The sequence below is a fragment of the Aethalodelphis obliquidens genome, unplaced genomic scaffold (assembly GCF_003676395.1).
Source record: "Aethalodelphis obliquidens isolate GAN/ISIS:26980383/991018 unplaced genomic scaffold, ASM367639v1 scaffold64, whole genome shotgun sequence".
In the NCBI taxonomy this organism is placed as follows: Eukaryota; Metazoa; Chordata; class Mammalia; order Artiodactyla; family Delphinidae; genus Aethalodelphis; species Aethalodelphis obliquidens.
Window position 1 is genome coordinate 5,110,297 of NW_020838008.1, and position 7,370 is coordinate 5,117,666.

Consider the following 7,370-nt stretch of genomic DNA (forward strand, 5'->3'; position numbering starts at 1 on the left):
GAAATTCAAGAAAAAAAAAAAAAAAGATTAAATAGAGTAAAAGGAAGAGGTGGAGAAAAATAGAAAGAAGAAAGAATTCAAACCCAGAGCCTTAGTAGGTGATTCTAACCAAATGGTCTCTATTATAGTCAACATCTCCATAAAAATACAGACAGCAGGACTTTTCAGCTTTGCTGTTGGGGACATTGCTGGGATACATCAAAATTACCAGGAGGGCTTCCCTGGTGGCGCAGTCGTTGGGGGTCTGTCTGCCGATGCAGGGGACGCGGGTTCGTGCCCCGGTCCGGGAGGATCCCACGTGCCGCGGAGCAGCTGGGCCCGTGAGCCATGGCCGCTGGGCCTGCGCGTCCGGAGCCTGTGCTCCGCAACGGGAGAGGCCACGGCAGGGAGAGGCCACGACAGTGAGAGGCCCGCGTACCGCAAAAAAAAAAAAAAATACCAGGAGTTGTGCCAAAGAACAAATTCAAATAACAGTATCCTGTGTGGTCTGAGCCTGATCCCAAATCGCTGCCATATCTGCAGCAAGTAAGAAAATATCTGGGTTAGTGAAGTCAATCTTAGGACATCAGAATTCCATCCTTAGTGTATTTTGCTTTTTCATTTTTCCCAGAGGAGACGGTTGTGGAAGGGAATGCAAGACTTATAATCAGGCATATATGACAATATGAATTGTATCTTTAAAACATAATTGCCATGCTAAAATATATTTCCTCCTTGGTCCAGTGGAATATTTATATTAATGTGGTTGCAACTTCTAGTATTCTGTAGACATTAGGCCAGAAGTTGCTATGATTCCTAGAATTATTTTCTTTTCTTTTTTTTTTTTTGCTGTACTTGGGCCTCTCACTGTTGTGGCCTCTCCCGTTGCCGAGCACAGGCTCCGGACGCGCAGGCTCAGCGGCCATGGCTCACGGGCCTAGCCGCTCCGCGGCATGTGGGATCTTCCCAGACCGGGGTACGAACCCGTGTCCCCTGCATCGGCAGGCGGACTCTCAACCACTGCGCCACCAGGGACCTAGAATTATTTTATTGACAATCATTTCGTGTTTGTGAATTTCTTTACCCATTCAAACGACATTCATCCATTCAACTAAAAATCTTGAACGAATGGTAATTGTGGGCCAGGGACTAGGGCTAGATACTATAGAGACAAGGACAAAGACAGTATTACTTTCTGGGAAATATTTACAAGCAGGCAAATATCTTTACATCATCAGTATTATTATTGAATGGTTACTTAAAATACGAGTCATCATTTTTTTCTAATTTCATGTAGACTTTCATTATTAATTTGATGTAGAGGATAACGGTGTTTAAAGTATTTTTCCAGGTTATGTAAAACATGACATCCTGTGTTTTCATTTTGAGCACATACTTATAAAATCGGAAACTTTGGCTTAATGGTGTGTGCCTGAAAACTTGAGTTTTCAAAGAAATTATTGCTACTGGACGTTTTCTTCAACCGAAATTGTATGGACCTAAATTGTGTAAGAACAACTGCTTTCTCTGGTCTGTGTGCCAGTCTTTATTTGCATTTGTGAAGGAGAAAACTAGATCATACTTTGCCGTATTTGGCTCTCAGCTGTAGAGCTCTGATCAGCAAACCTTTTAATCATGCCAGATTATATGATTGTTTCGTGACACAGATGTACAGTCACTAGGGATTAGGGTTTGTTGTTTTAAAATTGTCATTTCAGCTGTCTGTATGCAGATACAGGATTGCCTTCAAAAATCTAAATATGGATCTTTCTAAAAATGCTGACAAATACATTAGAAAAGGAAGGTTTTTTTCTACACAACTCCCTAGAACCCACCCCCCCAATTTTTAAATGAAGAAAGAAACCCTAAAACTAAAACATTTACAAAGTATACCTTAACTGGATTTATTTACTCTTCTCTGGAAAATTACAAACTCTAAGTACTGACACATTTTAAGTACACAGACAATCGAAATAACAATCACTCGTGTTAATTGTATACATAGTTAAACTATTAGAAAAAAATGACTACATTATAAGCTCACAACTTGATACGTTTATGGATAATCTCAGAAATTTAAGAAAACATATAATATTGTGTCTGAAAATACATTAGGCTCTTGATAAATGGCCCTTTACCACCTCAGGGTCTTTGTCATTAACAGCCAAATGTAATATTGGCTGAATCTATTTATGTTTTTGTTTTTAGTTGATATTTATTTAGGATTTTCTGTTTGTCAGCAGGATTTTTCAACTGCTCTCTCACTTTGACACTTGATTGTGGGTTTTCTTTTTTTTTAGAGGGATGTATGGGATTTGTTGAATTGGGGTATAAAGAAGCCATTCATATCAACAAAGTAAACTAAGGACAGACATTAAGATCATATAGGTATCCAATGGCAGTAGAGAAGGACTTGAACCTGTAATTCCTGAATCCTATCGTCTTTCTACTGTACATACTTTGTTACTTTGACCCCAAAAGCAGGGGTGAGCATTTATTGAGTTAAATTAATTCAGCCTCCTCATTATGAAACTAAATGATTTTTATTGCACATAGACCTCTGTTTTTGATATTGACCAAGGAACAATTCTTGACCTCAATGATTGGTAGAGACATTAAATGCCTCAGGCATATGGAGATGGAGGTAATTGATGGCCTAACCAGACCCTCTTTTACTGGTGCTGTGAGCCCATTCTGCTGCTTCTGTGTGCTGTCTGCTGGAACACAGGATAATTCCCCCTTATGCCATCCAGCCCTCATGGCCCTAGACCAGTAAATGACTAATAAGGAACAAAAAAGCCAAGGTTTTTGGCCTCGAGATAGGACAGACTCTGAGGTGCAATGTATTCTACGTAGCTTCTCGTGGGGTGAGGCTGAGGCTGGAATTTTAGGTGCAATTACACCTTTTCTCGGTTTTTTACCCTTTCTGTTTTGCTTCCTCTTTTCTTTGCTCTTTTCTTCATAATTTCTTGCACTTGAATCATTATTTAAGGATCCGTTTCTTAAGAATGCAACCTGAGAAAATGTTTGCCTATAAAGTTTTGCTACCCAAGTTGTATAGCTTATTTATCTCTTCCTACCCTGTTAGCTGTTATTATTTGCTACTCTCAACATGCCTTTTCCACTCGCCTTATGTAACACATTATGGGTTCTTCCGTTTTGCTGCTTCTAACCTGGTACAGACAGACAAAGCAGACTTGATAGATTTTTGCGTAAAGTTAGAATGTGAGTAGCTATGAATGAGGACTTGGGTTTTCTATAGATAACTTCCTCTTCTCGGCTAGAGTTTTCTTTTTCAGTTTTTCTGAGAAGTGACTTCCAAATGAATGCTACATGAAGCAGCTAAAGAACATGAGGTGATATAATAAACTACCAAATTATGCAGTACAAAGAGAGAAGAAAGCAAACACCCTAGTAAGATGCTAATTGTTATGCACACTGATTGAGTGACACTGATTGGAGAGCAAACACATCAAGCCCTATTCACCCCGATGCCCTCCCCTCCTCCAGTCCCCCATCATCATGCCATGAATGTGAATCACAATTTTCAGCAGGAGACCACAGAATTAAATCAACTTGGCCAGAATTTTTAGGATCTCAGGTTTTGTGGGCACCTGGCTACTTATTGTGTTGAGAAATCTATGTCTTCTGGGAGTAAGCTTAACTATGAAGGGTTTGATCATGTAGCACACACTTGGCAATGTCAACACAGATGTCTTTTCACACTGTGTTGCTGTCACAAAATGGATTGTACAGCTAACCTTGGCTTTCCGCTCTGCCAGCTCTCTGAGGTCTGCTACAAAGCATATACTTCAATACATTAGGAGAAAATATGAAAATGCGTGCCCCCCTAGGTACTGCCATGCCCAAGTAAATAAAATGTACTGCATGTAATTTCCTTATCCACAAAGCTCAACAAGCTCCAACGGATCTGTTTGCAGAGAACAACCATATTCTACTTTGGAGTCCAAATTACTCAGCTTTATTTTTCATTCTTTTAAATTTTCCTATTTCCGTTATGGTAATCCATGGATTTAGGATCCACTCTGTGTAATGTGTGGCCTAAAATCATGTTATCTTTATATCTGAAATTCTTCCTTTTTCCATATAGAGTATAAATTAGTGGTACAAACAAGGCTTTGGGAGGGAATCTTTAAGCTAGTTAAGTGAACAGGCTGCTCTAGTGCCCTTAAGCACTTCAAAAGCATGTATTTATCCACAGATGGCTAGTATGCTAATTACCATTTGTTATTATTTAGGTCATTAAACCCACTTCCCTAGAGAACTGCGTTAGACAGCTCCTTGTTTTGTAGCCCACGCTGACCTACTGTATATTCTTAAATGGAATCAAATTTTGTTTCTCAGGAAACACTATTTGCGTGACTCTATTTAGTAAATCAGACTGGCTTTCCTCCTAAATGATTTTATCATGCTTCAGTGACATCCACGTGGCTGAAGAGATGGTGGCTGTTGGTGCTTATTATAATAATGCTTATGACATTCTCAATATCATAAACACATTGCTTTCTTTAGTTTCAAAGGGAGACAGTATTGTTATGTTCACTAGATGTTGTGGATTCATTGATATAAATATATAACAATGAAATGATGTAAATGATAACTTGTCTTGAATGCAGTATTACCATGTCAAAATGGTGGAATCAAATAGAATTTACCAGAAGCTGATTCATTACGTGGAGTTTCCTTGGCAAACCAAACACCAGTGTCATTCTTCTCACTGAACGATCATCTTTTTTTAGCAGCAATGGTGTAGTGGAATTGGGGTCTCTCTATATAATAGAATCTAATGCTACTTCATAGTTGCAAACATTTTGCCATCTCAGAACATTTTGCATTAATTTAATTTACATGTGTATAATCCACTACAACAGGAAATAAATTTACTCCAACCAATACTGGTATGCTTCAATTCACCAGCTTGCCAAAATTGTGTAATACATATTGTTTCTCTTGTTTCTTTGGCTCTCAGGAACCTCAGAGCTAATCCTGTGCTTAATTGCTGAAATCATCCTTATTTAACATAGAAAGAAGCATTTCTTTAAATCACGTGGTCTTGTTTTAATGGTCCAGTTAAATATGCCTTTTATAATTATAATTTTATATAATTAATTATATAAAAATTATATTTTATATAATTAAAGCAAATGCTTTGGGGACTAATCATAGAATAAACAATAAACATATTCCTCTAATTGTGGCCTGTCAGATAGAGGGGAAAGATTACTATAGTTCTTTACAGAAGAGAAAACAGCTTAAACAATAAGCTTCCTTTATTACTTAAATCTAAGTTACTTCTGAAAATGTGTCAGATATTTCGTTATTTAAAATAATGTAAAATAACAAAAAAATCTGTTTTCCATTCATACAAAAACACCAAGCAACTTTTTTCTGCTGTGATTAAAACATTTTAAACATGCATTTAACAAGTCACCAAGGATTTTTACACGACACAAAGCATCTAAAACACCAGTTACCTAGTTATTTAAGACTAATGAACTCATCGATGGATTTGTTTTTGCACAGTTTGCAAAAATACTATTCACTATTAGATATAGATTATACTTTGACACTAAAAGAAATATGTTCTATAATGCAAATAAACAATGCAGGAATCACTTAGGTAAGATACTCAACTGCCTTTATGATGGAGCAGTCTCATTGCCTGAGAGCCACGAGGAAATGGAGAAGCTGTTGACAGAGGCCAAGGTTCAGGGCCTCATAGACAAGTGCCAGGCAGGCCTATGAAACAAAACGAGCCTTGCTGCAAAGATTCTGATATCACTGCTTCCAAAGAAGAAGGAAAACTTACAGCAACTTCAAATAAGCTAGTTGTGTAATTTCTGTATAACAGAAGTAGCAACGACTCTTCACATACCAACGTATCTGACAACACTTTGTTGAAAAACTTGTTTTGACAACCTGTCCCTGAGCTTTGGTGGAAGGTCCTATTCATAAAAGATGTTACTGAGGACAAATTTTGCTCTTAATCCTTTTAGGATCAAGGCTACAGGATGCTGGTTTTGTTATATGTTCATCCTCTACACCACTGTGAAGAAACAGACCAAAGTAGAATTCCCTTAAGCCTGGACTTATGAAGAGAGACTGAATACTTTGCCCATTGAAGTCTAGGATAGCCAGGGATTTAATTATGCACTCCTAGAGTCCACAGGTGGGGCAGCCAAAGACTCCACCATCTGGAGGAGGATGAGAACGGGGATAGCTTGTATTTATATCACGCACCTGGCCGCCGGGCTAAACACTACCACTGAACTGGCAGCAGACCTGAGCTGTACCCCCTACTGCCCAGCCACCCTGCTACGCTCCTGGCAGGCTCCTGGGCACCTTTCCTTTCCACTGAGTCTAGAAATCATCTTTTAAAATGAGCCATATTACTAGTTTCCTTGTTTGCTTGATAAAACTTTTCTTTTAGTTCTGTCTTTACCCAAGGTGAATACATCTCCCTATTGATGTATAAGTCCATCTGAGTTCTCTTTTTTCAAGTGAGAATACTTGGAGCCAGGGTATTTCAGTTTTCAGAGGAAAAAGTGTGAATGGATGTAGGCTGTATATAACACCTTTTCTGTGCAGTATTTTGTCGATGGTGTTTACTACCTTTTGGAACTATCTGTTCGTTCTTAACTAAGGAACTGTTAAAAAATCCAAAATAGTTTAACAATTTTCAAGCCCCAACAAACTAGTTTTTGGAACTTATGCTTCTACGACTATGCAATATCTTCTTGTTTTGGCAAAAGTTCTTCCACTGTGTGGTTTTGAATTTGGGCTTCTTGATAAATAGCTGCATCTCATATCAGTGATGTGTAAGCAGAAGAGCCCTGTACTCCTAAAACCCTGTTTCTAGTGTTGCTTTCAATGCACAGCATTGTTTAAGGTGAAAGTCATTTGTGGCCTTGATTAATTCTTGGTCTGATTTTTGCAGAGACTCCCACATGTCCAGTTGGGAGTTTGGCTTTTATGATGGCGTTAGGGTTCCTAAGATACAAGGTTTGAGTGACTGTTCAGCACTGCTAATGGCTCCTTTCATGACTCTTGCATTTTTGATTGCTTTCCCATTCCAGGAACAAAATGCATTCCAGGAATTAAATCGGAGTTTGAGACTCTCAAACTGCTGTATCACAGGATTTATATTCTTATTTTTCATCCTTTTTCTTCATTAAGCTGTACTTACCAAAGCCAGTGGATGCTCTGCCCTTTGCTTACAAATGAAATTTGTCCCCAAGCATGGCCTTCCACACCTCCAAGGGGTGCGATTCACAATAATACTGGGGAATCTTGCCTATCTTATATCAGCCTTTGGTAATTCAGTAAATTCAGCCTCTGGGTCCTTGAAATAGAGTTTACAGATGAGATTA

At 38.5% G+C, this 7,370-nt stretch overlaps 1 pseudogene; it reads left to right on the forward strand.

Moving 5' to 3' along the window:
* Positions 1-5,580: 5,580 nt before the first annotated feature.
* On the forward strand, positions 5,581-6,269 carry LOC113610634 (BTB/POZ domain-containing adapter for CUL3-mediated RhoA degradation protein 3-like; annotated as a pseudogene).
* Positions 6,270-7,370: the final 1,101 nt, after the last annotated feature.